This window comes from Oryzias latipes, chromosome 2 (genome assembly GCF_002234675.1).
Source record: "Oryzias latipes chromosome 2, ASM223467v1".
Taxonomy (NCBI): Eukaryota; Metazoa; Chordata; class Actinopteri; order Beloniformes; family Adrianichthyidae; genus Oryzias; species Oryzias latipes.
In genome coordinates, this window is record NC_019860.2 from 8,448,681 (window position 1) to 8,465,280 (window position 16,600).

The following is a 16,600-nucleotide window of genomic DNA, read 5'->3' on the forward strand; positions in this document are numbered from 1 at the left end:
CTCATTTGGGTTTTATTCAGGACACCTGTTTTTGAGTTGCCAGTGCTGACGGTGCTACTGGTCCCTACGGGTGTGGCTGAGGTTCTGCTCCTGGAACTGTGCTGGGAAGACTGGCAAAAGGCAAAAGAGGAAGTCAAGTCTTTTTTTTTTTAATTTTTAAAAATCTTTATTGAATATATATATATAAAGGATCATAGTACAAAATCGAGTCAACTTTAAAGTACACTGATAGAAAAATGAGTAACAAAATTTGCCAGGGGAATATAGAAAACAAAGGGAAAAAAAAGTTATAAAAATAAAAAAAAAGAGCAATCATAAAAAGTTTGAATAAGAAAGTTTCAGAAAATTAGCATTTATTAATATGAAATGTGGCTTGTATTCTTAAAAGGTTAATTAAGTAGTATCCCCTTATTAGTGAATTTTTAACATTATAAAATCCAAATAATATACCTGTCATGATGTGTATGACATGGCAGACCCAGATGATGGAACTACGATGCAAACTCAAACTAGGAAGTAGGTTAACAGATTTATTTCTCTTCCAGAACGTGGTATAGAGAAAGTTCGTAGGATGGTTTGTAGCCATTAGTAGCCTTCTGATACGGCATGACGTCGGCGCTGGATCTGGAGCGAAGGCGTTTGTGACAGACATGGTCCTTGCCAGGAGTCTTGGCTAGGCAGGAGGGAGCGAGACCAGAGCGTGGCGAGACAGGATTGTCATGGCGGGAACAGGATGGATCGATGTGTCACGGCTGTAGGGACGGAAACCCAAGTGCAGATAGGAATCAGGCTGAGACTCAGGAATGCGCTTAAGAGCGATTTAATGCTAACAGAAAGCGCCACAAGGTGGGATCACAAAAAACTCCTCAAGAGAGGGAAAACTGCAAAAGGCAACAAAAGGGAACAACTAAGCTCAGACAAAATGCCAAAGAACAAAACAGACCTCAGTGTCGGCTGAGTAGGAAAACCACTGACTTAACAGGGACGCACCGACACTGAGGACTGAGTATCATCAACTTAAATAAGCATGATTGCAAAGTGCAGGCAGCTGTGCACTCCTCCACAGAGAAGACCAGGCAGGAGAGGGAGGGGCCATCCAGGACGAGTGACAGCCGACCTGCAAAACACAAAGGCAGTCAGGAAACAGAACAGAAAAACACCACACTGTGTCACGATGAGCTCTTGGAGAGGAGGAACCAGGTGGATCCTCGTGGTGAAGAACCTGAGAATGGAGCAACAAGGCGAGCTAAGTAATAAGTTAAACTAGGAATACTTTGCTTAACTTGGCGACCAACCATAAGCACTGTAGGAGCAGTTTCTATCAATGTCTATGTGTAATGAGGATTTGGCTGCAGCATCTGTGAAGAAGTTTAAAACAGGGATCTTGTTTTTTTATCACTTGTTGAAGTTCTCGTAGTAAACCAGGTCTTGCCAATATTGGTTTATGTCAGGATTTTGTCGAGGACAGCCAAAAGAAACAAACTCAAGAGTGAAGAACAATTAGTCAGATTTACTGTCCTGGGAGGCAGTCTGCAGACCTGAAGGTGCGTGGTAACCTCCCGCCAGCAGGGGGAGCAGGACTTTGTAGTCTCACAGTCTTGAGAGGAGAGACAGAGCTGGGAGGAGGGAGAGAGTCTGGATGCCGGTGATGAGTGGTAAACTCTGGGAAACCTCAGGAGAGGATTTCCACTTTATAAAGTCAATAGATTGTCTTGGGCTTACGATGAGAATCCGTGTGGATGGAGGGAGAAGTGGGGACAAGACGAGGTGAGGCGAGGCGATGACGTGACAGTTTAACGATCTGTGCAGATGCGTGGAAAGTTTAGCAGGATGGCTGGAAGTAACCAGTGAAACTGCTGTTGAGTCAAGCACAGGATGATGATGAGTGAAGCACAGGAGCGAACTTATGAAGGAGCACGACCAGGTGTCTGACATAGTGGGTGATTGCTCCAACCGCAAACCTGGCCAAACAAGGTAAGTGTCTCAGCAGTCATGACAGTACCCCCTCCCCAAGGACCGGCACCCAACCGTCGACCAGGTTGCTGCAGCAGTCATGACAGTTTCAAACAAAGAAACTGAACGCGAGGGTAATGGGTGCACAAGACCTTTAAATAACATTACAATTCCTTCAGGAATAGCATCCATGACTATTGTAAATTCTTTGGGGGTAACTGGAATATTATAAATAGTTAAAAATTGATTGTAGGACATTAAACACCCTCTTGAGTCAAAAAGTTTATTTACAAAGAGTACATTATTTTTAAACCAGGAAAGGAAGAATAATGATGTATTTTTTTAAATAAAATATTAGTATAAATCCAGATATGAAACTTGTGAGGAGAAAATGAATGTTTATAGATTGGGGACCAAGCCAGAAGCATTTGCTTGTGAAAATTTGCTAATTTGATGGGCTAACCTTGAATGTTATAATTAGATTGGAGAAGAAAAGGGAGGCCACGGAGATTTGAAAAAAAAATAGTTTGGGATAAAATTCCATAAGGAATCTGGGTTGCTAAGGAATTGCTTAATCCAATTGATCTTAAAGGTGTAATTTAGGGTGGTGAAATCTAAGACATCAAGTCCTCCTGCATCTGTTGTATTCAAAAGCACTTTATCTTTAATGTAGTGAGTTTTATATTTCTAAATAAATTTGTAAAGCATTTTATCAACGGTTTTACATGTGGATGTGTTGACATTGAGAGCAAGTGCTGCAAATGTAAATCTGGAGATTCCTTCAGCTTTGAATAGTAAAGTTCTTCCTGTTAGAATAATGTATACAAGTCATCTCATATTTGCTTTTCTGCATCACCTAGCTATATAGCTGTTATAATCATGTTTGCAAAAGTGTGTGTTCAACTCTGTTTCACAGGAAGGTCTTCGACTATCTTAGCGACTTCCCAGCATCAGTCTGAGAACTTGAGTGTTAGCTGTGTCTAGACCTGAATCAAAGGACGCTCAGTGTTAGTTATCCGTGACAAAAAGGCTTTGCAGGTCTGAAGATGATGTGGGAAGGCTGTGAAAAGACAGACATGTCGCAATTACTGTTTTCTGTTTCCCCCTCCCTTTTCACTTTCAAGTCTTTGTTGGGTCCTGATGGAAAAACATTTGTTTCAAAAAAACAGATTTTCTTCCATTGTGGAGGTTTATCCGATTATCTTCCATGTTGAGCAATTTAACTCAGATAATAAATAGATGGATTAAGAGTGAGAGTTTGTTAAAAAGACCCCTAGTGACAACTGCATGAAACTAAATACATAGTTGGAGAGAGCTTCCAGTTCATTGATTACTGTCCATCTGTTGAATTCAGAACATGTTTTAGACAAACACCCACCGTTCCACTCCTGAACTGCTGTCTTTGAAGCTTATAGGTAAATCCTTTGATATGTCACTCCTGAAGGACCCCCAGCTGGATCCAGATCCAGGTCCAGGTTGGTTCCTGTGAAGAATGAAGGTTGCTGGTGTGAGTCCTGAGCTCTGACATGAAGAAGATCATGGACAGTTGGAGATGTTCATCTCACCTTTGAGCTTTGCTCTGGTTGTCATGGTTACCATCTCTGCTTTTAGAGAGAGGGGCTCCCTCCTGTGTGTCCTCACACTGATCCATGCTGCTGGATTCACTGGATCCACATCAGCTCACACACACCTTCCACCTTCACCTGCAGAGGAAACATGTCTTCTTAAACTCTGATAGACATCCTGAATGTTATCAGATGAGGTTCTGAGCTCTGTACTCTAGTATCAAAAGAACAAACTTCCTGTTTCTACAATCCAGGAAGCATGAAGCCCATCAAGAAAAACAGACAGAAATCAAAGAATGAAATGAAAGAAGAAAATCTTTTCCAAATAATCAGAAACAAACAGTCAAGTTAGTGAAGACAAAGTTCTAGAAACAAACTCACTTCAATTTCTTTAAAGAGATGAAGAGGAAGAAGAGGAGTCTTCACTCACTGTGTCAACGCAGATCACTGAATCATCGTCGTTCCAGATGTGCATGAACTCCCCTTATCTGTTATCTACTGACACTGAAGCAGAAACTCCTGATGGAGATGAAGGGAGGGGCCTGACTATTTTTTGGAAACAGCCCCTTCTTATCAACAGTCAGACTCAGAGGAACAGAGAGTTTGTACACATGCAGCTCAGGAAAATGGCTGACAGTGAAGCTGAGAAGCTTTTCTTTCCATCTTTGTTAGAATCACATTTCAAATCCACAAGATTCCAAAAGTAAATTTGAAGCTAAGAAAAGAGCAGATTGAAGTCTGAATGTGAACAAGTCAGAACAGCAGTTTGAGGAAGATTTGGTTAAACTGAAAGAATGTGGATCTCCCAGATCTGTCAAAGACACCGGGGAAAACTCGGACTGATTCCAACAGTGAAGAAAGATGTGTGGGGCAGAAAAAACACTCGCTATGGTCCCAGACCCCCCACAGACCAGAGCCCTCCACTCCCTTCAGCATTTTGGCCTCACAGGCTTCCATCCCCTTTCTAAGTTTTCTGAGTTTTTCCACAGGTCGGAAAGAAAAAAGTCCTCATTTCCGTTGTGCTGACGTTTATGCTATTGCTGCGGTTATGTAGTTGTGCTTCTGGTAATGCCTTTGCGTTGTTTCTTTTGTATGTAGTGTGAGTCCTGTCGGCCACCGTAGGAACAGCTTCAGTCTGGAAGAATGTTCTGCAGCAGAACCACATTCCCGAAGGACGCCTTTGTTCCTCAGTGACAGTCCGTGTTTGAACGGCTGCATATTCTGCAAAACATCAAGGTTTCCTGCAGCTGGATTGAAGGAGTGCTGCCCCCTGGTGGACAGGAACTCAGCTGTGAAGCTTCTGCATCTGACCTTTGACCTCCAAAAACATCAACTCAGAGAAAGAGGTGAAACTGCCCAAAAGCATCACCAACTCTGACTTTGATTGTTGCTGTTAAATGTTGAACACATAAAGGCAAAAGCAGAAGGTGAGAAGCAGCCTTGGAATAAGCTCCTCCCACTCACCAACAAACCACCAATCAAGCAGGTTTGTTCTCTGAAAAAAAATACTTGACTATGAAAACTATAATGTCAGATTTAATTCAAAGATGATTTGATGAAATGTTCTGTGGATTTGGTGACAGAGGACATTTTCTGCAATAAAGCAGCTGTTGCTGCCTGACAGCTTTCATTCTGGAGAAGCTCTGTGAGAGTTTGGACACAATCCCACTCAGACCAGACATTCACTGGATCTGATGATGGAGGAACAGTTCCACTCAGACTTGGAGAGTTCTGCTCTAAGGACCTCTGTGGATGAGACCCAGTGATCCACTTTGTTCCTCTGCAGCATCAGGATCTGGAAACTCCAACGTCAGTCACTTCAACAGGAAACAGACAAGCTCAGAGTCAGAAGATGAGAGAGGAGCATGACAGCCTCTGTGTTCAAAGCTGATGATGAAGCAGAGTCCAGCCTCTTCCTCATTCTGGATCCAGACAAGCTTCAGAAAAGAGGAAGGAGCAGTTTTCTAACCACCAATCCTCTACATTCCTGGATGTTCACCAGGCTCCAACTGGAGGATTGACTAGAGATTTCTACCACAGGCTAATTCCTGCTTTGACTGGATCAAATGTTTCCTCTGAAGGTTGGAGTTCAGACCAACGTGTTTCCACTGAACCATGAGAGTCATTCGTCTGAAATTCATCTCCAGATCAGCAGGAGAGTCAGGAGGAAAATTCACTGTCAAACTGGACCGACTGTTTCAGTCAGTAAAGGCAGTAAGCTGACGGATCCTCATGAAAGGCTCAGAAAAGACCCTCAGAACTCCTCATCTTCTTCAGGTTTCAGGGATGAAGAAGAAAATGCTTTTCCCAGAAACGTCCCTCCTGCCTCATCCCACTTCTGTAAACTAGGAACTTCTGAAGCTACTGGAGTCAGCTGGTTTCCATGGCAACGGCTGATGAAGGACAGGAATTTCTGTGGAGTGATATCATTTCAGGATCAGCTGTTTGAATCTTCAGCCTGAAGGAAGCAGAGATGTTCAGAAGTTCTGACTGGAACAGAAATCCCGGCTGTGCTTGGAGCTGCTCTTCCTTGAGCTTCTGCTGCTGATGTTCTGCAGAGATGAAGCTGTGAAGAAGCAGCTCTGAGCAGCAGACCAGCCTCTGTTCTCTGCTGCTCTCAGACTCCAGGGAAGAAGCTTCAAGTCCTTGAAGAGGTCCTTCAAGGAATGAAATGAAAGTAGCTCAATGGAGGCGGAGCTTTTCTTCAGCTCCACATCAAACACCTTGAAGATCCTCATCTGCCCACCATCTTCATCTGTCTTGCAGCTAGAGAACATGATCTTCCAGATTTTTGATCCTGCAGCTTTGACAGAGTTTTCTTTCCTTCTTCCTGGAATTCTTCCTGGAAAATTCTGCTTCATCTTTTAGTTATTGTAGGGCCTCCTCTTAGACTGATGATGACTACTCCTCCTCCTCATTCAATTGAATTTTTTTTGTATAGCCCAAAATCACAACAACAGTTGTCTCGATGGACTTTGTATTGGTAATTGAAAAAGTGAAACATGAAATCAAAAGGATCACGAAAACAAAGAGTTCAATAGGATAATACTAAAATGAACTAACAAACTGACTAAGCTATAGTGGCATCCCTGCCCTTAGACCCCCCTTCGCGGTAAGGAAAAACTCCTAAAAAAAACGGATTCCGGAAAAAAACGGAAAAACCTCAGGGGTGCCCACATGAAGGAGGGATCCTCCCCCAGGACGGACACGCAATGTACCAGAACTCATAGAGAATAATTAACTTATCTAAATCTTCAACTACATATATAAAGTCCAGCATATTAGCTTCATCCAGCCGTGGTTGAGGGACAATCAGGGGCACGAGTTGAGCCGGAGACAGGAACCACAGCCCTCTCCCCAGGAGGGGAGAGGGAAAGAGTATATGAATCGTACTGCACCAAACAGTGGCATGGAGAACTAAATGATAAATGATGATCAAAAATAGAGAAGAGAGGAAGGGTAGAAGTAGATGAGAAAAGAGGACAGAACCCCAGTGCACCATACTTACCCCAGCTTCAACTTCTAGCAGCCTTTTAAAACAAATAGTTATTGTTATTAAGTTTAATTTAATCTCTGAATACTAACTAGTCTGACAATAAGCCTGTCCAAAGAGGAATGTTTTCAATCTAACTTTGAATGTAGAAACTATGTCAGCCTCTCTTACATGAGCTGGGAGTTTATTCCATAAAACAGGGGCTTGGTGGCTATACCTATACCTATAACCTCCAATCGTACTTTTACTAATTCTAGGAACCACAAGCAGTCCTGCATATTGGCAGCAAAGTGTTCTGTTTTGGTGGTAAGGGACTATGAGGTCTTTGATATAGGATGAGGCCATTCCATATAAGGCCTTATAGGTTAACAGGAGGATCGTGAACTTGATTCTAGAATCAACTGGGATCCCATGGAGTGAAACTAACACAGGAGTGATGTGATCTCTTCTGCTAGTTCCTGCTAACAATCTAGCTGCTGCGTTCTGAACAAGCTGGAGACTTCTTAAGGAACTCTTAGGACACGCTGCTAACAAGGAGTTACAGTAATCCAGCCTCGACGTAACAAATGCATGGATGAGTTTTTCAGCATCACTCTTAGAAAGTATATTTCTGATCTTAGCAATATTCCGCAGGTGAAAAAAGGCAGTTCTGCACGCCTGAGATATGTGAGCCTTAAATGATAAATCCTGGTCAAGTAAAACCCCAAGGTTTCTAACTGTGGAATTGGGGGCTATACTTATGCCATCCAGGGAGACTATCTGAGCAGACAGAGCATCTCTGAGGTATTTAGGACCTAGTAAAATGACCTCAGTTTTTTCTGGGTTCAAGAGGAGGTAATTAATTGTCATCCAGGTCTTGATGTCACTGATGCAGGCGTTCAGTTTCTCTATCTGGTCATTCTGGTCAGGCTTCATGGATAGATACAACTGCGAATCGTCGGCATAACAATGAAAATTAATGCTGTGTTTCCTGATTATGTTTACTAGGGGTAGCATTAAAAAGCATAAACAGGATGGGTCCTAAAACTGAGCCCTGGGGACTCCATAGTTGACTCGAGTGCACTGAGAGGAATGTCCATTTACATTAACGAACTGATACCTATCGGACAGATAGGATTTAAACCACTGGAGAGCAGATCCTCTGATCCCTATGTCCTGCTCTGACTCTTGGAGTAAAATACTGTGGTCGATAGTGACAAAGGCTGCACTGAGGTCCAACAGGACCAGAATAGAAAGTAGTCCCTTTTCTGAGGCCAATAACAAGTCATTATAGACTCTAACTAGTGCAGTTTCCGTACTGTGGTGAGGTCTAAACCCTGACTGAAAGTCTTCAAAGTGGCTGTTGTCCTGTAGGTGGCAGTAAAGCTGCTTAACTACAACTCTTTCTAGGATTTTAGAAATAAAGGGCAGGTTTGATATCGGTCTATAGTTGGCCAAGTTACAAGGATCCAAACTGGGCTTTTTCAGAAGAGGTTTAACAACTGCATATTTAAAAGACTGTGGCACGTAACCCGTTTACAGAGAGGTATTTATTATCGTTAATATGGAATCATTAATTAGGGGAAAAGTTTCTTTAAAAAGTCTAGTGGGAATTGGGTCCAACAGACAAGTTGACTGACTCAGTATTTTCCAGCAGCTTCAACAATTTGTCAGAGCTTCATCCTGCAGCTCCTGAAACATCAGCAGCAGCCATGAACTTAGAACAGACAAGCGTCCTGATAAAGCTCCACCTCCTTGAACAGCAGAAGCTAAAGAGTTTGAAAACATGTCCAAAGCTGCAGCACCAAGGGAAAGATGCTCCCTCTTCAGGCTCCGCCCCTCCGCATCAAGAGCTGTAATAAGCTGAGCTGCTATTGAGAGCTTTTAGGGGGTCAGATCTATAGGAACATTTGCTGTCACTTAAACCAGGAAGTAAAGTGTTTTTTCTCCAGGAAAGTAACCCTCAGGATCAAATGTGATTCCAAGTCTGAGATGAGATTGAAAGCAGGTTTTTGTGGGCGACCCTCATTCAAATGAACCAATCCTCTTTCTAGTTTAGATCAAAGTGTCTTCAGGTCCAGATTTTTCTACCCGGACTTTCCTTCCAGGAATGAGGGAAAAGGTGATTAGCTTCTAAAGCAGGGGTGGGCAATTCCAGGCCTCGAGGGCCGGTGTGTCTGCATGATTTCCAGATAGTCTTGCCCTACTCATGGCTGATTACCTGGTTCAGGTGTGTCCAGCCAATTAGAACATGCCAGAGCAGGGTATGCTGGAAAACATGCAGGAATGCGGCCCTCAGTGCCCACCTCTGTTCTAAAGCCTATCATTGTCTTTTCTGACTGCTCGAGAAATTGGAGCAGCTTGTTGCTCGAGGAAGAGCTCAACCCAACTCCATGCTTGAACGGAGCTCCAGATCCCTGAGCTGTGCTGATCCAGATCCCATCCAGATGTGATGCGACACACATGGAGCTGTCACAGCTCACCATGGAGGTCATGTTGCTTCATCTGATCTGATGGCAGAAGAAACCAGGAGCACATGAAGGTGGTTTTGTTGGATCAGAGAGCAGAACTCTGGTCAGAATGTCATCACAAATTCTAAGCAGAATATTTGCAGTCAAAATGCAGTTTCTCTACTAAACTCATGATTGTTTTACATATTTATTTTTACTTGTTTTATTTTTTTTCACTAACAAATAACTCTTTCATCTTCAGCCTTCACCTTCATACTAATAATTCTATTAGAATATGTTTGTGCTTCTAACATTATAGTCATCCCTGTAAGAAAAAATAAATGAATAAATGATTCAGTCAGATGTTAGAGATTCCTGCTCTCAGACCTTCAAAAAGCAGAAAAGGTTGAAATCTAAACACATTTTATTCAACCTATTTGATATAAACTGGATGTAATATAATATTTGGCACAAAAAAAACAATTCTGTTTTAGTTTCAGCTTTAAATAAACCGTTTTTTATATTTATTCTAAACATTTTTTAACTAAAATTTAAAGAAAAAAGAAAAACAAAAACAGCTTTAACATATATGCAGTGTACAGTGAATAATGTTTACATCCGGGGTCAGCAACCTTTTTTTTTTACTCAAAGAGCCATTTGGGACCGCCCCTAATGAAAAAAAAAAGCCCCCGGAGCCACAACCTGTTTTGACATCATTATATATATTATGCATGTATATATTATATCAAGGGTGCTCATTATGTCGATCGCGATCGATCTTCAAGGACGTGAGTGTAGATCGCGGGCCAGAAAAGATAAAAAAAAAATAGTACTTCTTTCTTTCCATCGTCATGTTTATTAGTTACATGTTTATTTGAACATTATTGTTTATGTACTGATGATTAAAAACTACACAGTGAGTTTACACAAAGATACTTTTGTATTAACAGATTAAGCCTTTTATTACAAAGACAGAAAGCAGCAACCATCATATTCATGCTCTGCTGTAAACGGTGCAATGCGGGGAGCGGGGCATATTATGAAGCATTTGGCGCTGCTGGCTCCGTACGAAGCGCGTGCCTCGCAGCTTCCTTGATGAGCTCGGATTTATCTGGGGAGAACTGCAGAGCTGAAAGCAGGAGGAGACACGCTGGGCGGCTTCAATAAACACTCCGGTTGCTGGTCTTCTACCGGGGACATGATGTGCCGCGGGGCAGAAAAAGCGGTTCTGATGACAGAGTTTGCGCTGAGTGAATTTAAACTCGCGTCTGCAGTGACGTATGTGTCAGAGGATGTCCGATTGGCCATTCTGCATGTCAATCAAGTCCCGTACTTTTCGGTGAGGATTTTGATTGGCTGGTGGAATTTTGAGAAGTACTTTTTCTTATTTTAAGCTTCTCTGTCCCGCGATCTACACTCATGTCCTTGAAGAAACATACATCAATGCACATGCGTGTTTAAAAACAGGAAGCGCAAATTCTCTGTCATCAAAGAGTTGCTCTCTGCCCTGCGGCACGTCAAGTTCCCGGCAGAAAACCACTCCAGACCCGGGGTGTTTATTGAAGCCACCCTGCGTGTCTCCTCCTGCTATCAGCTCTGCAGTTCTCGCCCGATAAATACGAGCTCATTCATTAAGGAAGCTGTTTTTTACGTTGCACGCGCTTCGTATGGAGCCAGCAGTGCCTTTGAAATGCCATGAAAAATGAACAAACTAAAATAAAATTGAATTTTTATGAAATACTAATTATTTTCCAAAGTCACAGGGAGCCACAACAGAAGGATGAAAGAGCCACATGTGGCTCCGGAGCCATGGGTTGCCGACCCCTGGATTAACCCATGTTCTATCTTACCTTTACATTGACATGTTCTCCCTACCATGATAAAGGTGGATAAAGGTAGAGAGGATTTTATGTAATCCATGGACACCAGTGAAGATCACAAATCATTGAAGAAAAAAGGTTCAGAGCATTGTCTAGTGGGTCTAGATGACCCCACTCCCAATGTTAAAGTGCTTAGGAAAGCACAAGGGTTAAAATTAAAAAAAATTAAAAAACCCAGGGAGCACACTACGTCCATGGCCTAAATACCACAGACCCAATCATTACTGGATATCACCTGAAAGAAGAGTCGACAGGGGGCGCTCCATTCCCATTTCACCCTTTTCCAGTCACAAACCAACCCACTGTGTGACAAGGAACTGTGATAACCACTGCACTGCACTGACAGAGGTGCAGGAACCCAGAAAGAGAGGCAGTCTCAGCCAGGAATGAGGAAGAGCCAGCTCAGTCCCATTTTTTAGGTGGCCAGGTGCTCATTAGCAGCAACAGGATGTGAGTGACTCCACCTGTGATTAAATTAGCTCATCTTGCCACAGGCCTAACAAAAAAACAACTTTGAAGTGGCCAATGACACTGGTGGGACACAAGAAAGAAGAGAGGCGGCAGCGGTCACCGTAACACCTGCTGCGGGATGAGATGGAGATTCAATTCAATTCAATTCAATTCAATTTTATTTGTATAGCCCAAAATCACAACAACAGTCGTCTCGATGGGCTTCGAAGTAAAACATGAAATCAAAAGGATCACGAATACAAAGAGTTCAATAGAAAAATACTAAAATGAACTAACAAACTGACTAAGCTATACTGGCATCCCTGCCCTTAGACCCCCCTTCGCGGTAAGGAAAAACTCCCAAAAAAACCGGATTCCGGAAAAAACGAAGAAACCTCAGGGGTGCCCACATGAAGGAGGGATCCTCCCCCAGGACGGACAGGCGATTTACCAGAAATCTTAGAGAAGAATTAACTTATCTAAATCTACAACTACATATATAAAAGTCCAGCAGACGAGCTTCATCCAGCCGTGGTTATCGGGACAGTCAAAGGCGCGAGTCGAGCCGGAGACAGGAACCACAGCCAGGTGTAGGAGCAGGAGCAGAGACGAGGTACTCGGTCAGGTACAGAGCAGAGACGAGCCAGAGATGAGCCAGAGGCAGGATCCACAGCCAGGTGTAGGAGCGGGAGCAAAGGCGAGGTAAACGGTCAGGAACTGGAGCACGGATGAGCCAACTGGAGTCTGGAAGCACTCCCACTCCCCAGGAGGGGAGAGGAAAAGAGGGACAATACATGAATCGTACTGCACCAAACAGAGGCATGGAGAACTAAATGATAAATTATGATCAAGAATAGAGGAGAGGAAGGGTAGAAGTAAAAAAGGAAAGAGGACAGAACCCCAGTGTACCATAGTTACCCCAGCTTCAACTTCTAGCAGCCTTTTAAAAGAAATAGTTATTATTAAGTTTAATTTAAACAAACTAACATTAAGTTAAATAATCTCTGAATACTAACTAGTCTGACAATAAGCCTGTCCAAAGAGGAATGTTTTCAGTCTAGCTTTGAATGTAGAAACTGAGTCGGCCTCTCTTACATGAGCTGGGAGTTTATTCCATAAGACAGGGGCTTGGTGGCTAAACGCTCTACCTCCAACCGTACTTTTACTAATTCTAGGAACCACAAGCAGTCCTGCATTTTGCGAGCGAAGTGTTCTGATTGGTTGGTAAGGTAAGGGACTATGAGGTCCTTAATATAGGACGGGGCCATTCCATGTAAGGCCTTATAGGTTAACAGGAGGATCTTGAACTTAATTCTAGAATCAACTGGGAGCCAATGGAGCGAAACTAACACAGGAGTGATGTGATCTCTTCTGCTGGTTCCAGCTAACAATCTAGCAGCTGCGTTCTGAACAAGCTGGAGACTTCTTAAGGAACTCTTAGGACACGCTGCTAACAAGGAGTTACAGTAATCCAGCCTCGACGTAACAAATGCATGGATGAGTTTTTCAGCATCACTCTTAGAAAGTATATTTCTGATCTTAGCAATATTCCGCAGGTGAAAAAAGGCAGTTCTACATGCCTGAGATATGTGAGCCTTAAATGATAAATCCTGGTCAAGTAAAACCCCAAGGTTTCTAACTGTGGAATTGGGGGCTATACTTATACCATCCAGGGAGACTATCTGAGCAGACCGAGCATCTCTGAGGTTTTTAGGACCAAGTATAATGACCTCAGTTTTTTCTGGGTTCAAGAGGAGGTAATTAATTGTCATCCAGGTCTTGATGTCACTGATGCAGGCGTTCAGTTTCTCTATCTGGTCATTCTGGTCAGGCTTCATGGATAAATGGAGATGGAGATGGACCCCACATTGTTCAATTCTACGGGGACGTGGATTGCGTTTTGAGGGCAGGGGGTGTTAGGGCGTCCACTCATTGCGTCTCTTAGGAGCAGTCAGGGTTTTGCTGGAGATGAACCTCCAGGTGCTGGGTGGCCTTCTCTCTTGGTCCAAGAAGCAGCAACAGGAAGAAGATTTTCACCGCTGAGTGGAGAAGCAGCTACCAGGAAATCGTCAGATGTTGCCACTGACAGGACATTGAAGCGGTTGGAGAGGACGAAAGCCTTCATGGTCAAAGGCTTTCTTCCTTCTTCCTTTGGTCTGACTACCTCAGACCAAAGCGGCTTTGGCATAGAGGTCGAGGAAGGTTGTGGCGAGGTGTAGGGGTCCCAGTGAACTGTATCTTGCACAACCGCTTTCAGAGTAGCAATGTGCATCGACTGTCAATGTGCCAGCCAGGTCCACTAAAGAATTCAACAGATCGTTCTCTGACCTCAACTTAGAGAGTTTGTGGATGTCCGTTTTGAGGTTACTGATCTGTATGTCTGCATTTGTTGATGCAGTCACATCAGTGTTGGTCCTGCCACCAGGAGCAGCAGCAGCCACCAGCCATGTTCCCAGTCAGACTAAACACCTCCCCACCACACTGAAAACGGTGCCTGCAGAAAACTGATTTCCCTTTTTGAGACGCTAAATGGTTTGCCAGAATCTATTTGAGGCCAACCATTAGTCTTTCTCCATGACCTCACTGAACTCCTCCCAGAACCAAGTTTTAGCCTCTGACATGGCCTGAGCTGCAGCTTGCTCAAGACTGCCGGTACCTGTCAGCCACCTCTTGAGTCCCACAAGCCAGCCAGGGTTGGTAGAACTCCTTCTTTAGCTCATTGGCATCCCTTACTTTTGGTGTCCACCACCGGGTTCAGGGATTGCCATAGCCCCCAGAGAGCTTGCGACCACAGCTCTGAACAGCTCTGGTGCCAATCATCCCCCTGCAGGTGCCACCGTTGTTGACCATGTGAGTATTAAAATTCCACAGAAGAACACTGGATCCCCTGGTTGGGGTGCTTTCCTTCACCCCTCCAAGAGACACCAAGAAGGCTGGTACTCTTGAGTGTTTTTTCTGCCAGTAGACCAAAACCACATTCCTAGACCATGAAAGGACATGACCCTCTCGTACACTGGGGCAAACTACAACACTTGGGGGCTGTACTGGGGGCTCTCTAGTAAGCCCACACCAGCCCGCCCCCTCTCACCAAGAGAAACTCCAGAATTGTACTGAGTCCAACCCGTCTGGAGTGACTGTGTTTCAGAACCTAGACTGTGCATCGAATTGAGCCCATGCGCAGTCATAGGACAGGAGTCCAGCCATCCTGCAGTATTTCTCTGAGATGCTTAAGAGTGTGTGATATATACATATACAAATTGTACTCATCTCTTTTTGTGACAGTACAGACCAAAAGTTTGGACACACCTTCTCATGCGAGAGAATGTCAAGAGTGTGCAAAGCAGTAATCAGAGCTACTTTGAAGAACCTAGAATATGAAATATTTTCTGTTGTTTCACACTTTTCTGTTATGTATATCATTCTTCATGTGTTAATTCACAGTTTAGATGCTATCAGTGTGAATCTACAATTTTCATAGTCATGAAAATAAAGAAAATTCCTAAATGAGAAGGTGTATCCAAACTCTTGGTCTGTACTGAATGTTCAATTTGTTTACACTCACACATCCCTCCGCATTTATCCGGATGTGGGACCGGCACAAGATAATACTGGATTGTGTTCCCTTGTGGTTGCATTACATTCATTCACTCAGTCACATCATTACATCTGTTATATCTAATACATGTAATGTTGCTTTCCCATCAATGCATCCATCCATTTGTTCAAACATTCATATAAACACCTAAATGACTATTTTTTTCAGTATTAAAACATATACATAAATACATTTATTATTATTATTGTTATTATTAAAATAAAATAAAATAATTGTAAACGTTTTAAGCAGAGACTTTAATAAACAAGGAGATTTTTTTAGGGGAAACCTGAGCACCAGGAGAAAACCCAAGCAGATTAAACACAGATATATATATAAAAAAAGCTTTTTTAGTTGTTGTTGTTGCAATTTTTTTTTTGACAAATACACAACACTTATAAATAATTATTTTTTAGGGCAAACCTGAGCACCAGGAGAATACCAAAAACAAATTAAACATGAATAAAAAGAAAAAAAATGTTGTGTAGTGGTAAAAGATACAGAGCACAACAACAATTCTAAAACACACACAATGTGGTGAATTCCTAATGTTTTTTTTAGACCTTTTTTTAAAAACTCAGAAGACCTCTGTGTAATTTTTGTCTTTTTTTTCTTTGAGATTGTTCCCCTCCTCCATTTTCCTTTTCTGGCATTCCTAAACTGGCTTGTGTTGGTGGTTCTTTAGCCTCCACACTGTGCTGTGTCTTTTTAGGAACAACAGGAATCGGCTTCCTCTTCTTTTCACCTCTTTTAGCAGGTTCATCGGCTGTTACAGGTCTCTGTGATTTGGGCTTCATAAACACCACAGGAGGCGGTTAACTTTGTTTTTTCGCCACGACTTGTCCAAAGCTCTTTTGCTAAACAGTTTGGACAGGTTTCTAGACGACTTCAGAAGGACAGTCAGAGGTCCTTTTCTCTTCCACACCTTTGCAGGTCTCTGTAGCCTGGTTGGCTTTCATTCCAGGAATTATTGCTGTGTACTGGTTCTGGATGTGGTTTGGCTGAAACTAGTTGATCCATGTAAATGTGATCGTCTTCACTGAATTCCATTACGCACACAACAGGAACACTTCCTGGGAAACTACTGACCACCAAGAAAACTAGATGAAAGGAGGATTAGCTTCTTCCACAAATCAAACACCTCCTTGGAAGAATGTACATTTGAACAAATGTTTGAAGTTGTTCAGTCTATCAAGTTTGCATTTCTAAACTGGAAAAATCCTGCTTAATTCAGC

The 16,600-nt window shown here is 42.9% G+C and overlaps 2 protein-coding genes and 1 long non-coding RNA gene across 6 annotated transcripts in view; 1 reads left to right on the forward strand and 2 right to left on the reverse strand.

Annotated features, from left to right (window-relative positions):
• Positions 1-16,600, reverse strand: part of LOC110013798 (gastrula zinc finger protein XlCGF28.1) — a 989,290-nt gene that overhangs the window by 385,158 nt on the left and 587,532 nt on the right. The gene's annotated exons all lie outside the window — the stretch shown is intronic.
• LOC101169839 (NLR family CARD domain-containing protein 3) overlaps positions 1-16,600 on the forward strand; it is a 1,010,604-nt gene that overhangs the window by 253,863 nt on the left and 740,141 nt on the right. The window lies entirely within an intron of this gene.
• On the reverse strand, positions 154-4,007 carry LOC105358208. Its single transcript, XR_911919.3, has 4 exons — positions 3,949-4,007; positions 3,519-3,656; positions 3,332-3,436; positions 154-1,117 (listed from the first exon to the last, which is right to left on the reverse strand). It is a non-coding gene; the product is annotated as an uncharacterized LOC105358208 (long non-coding RNA).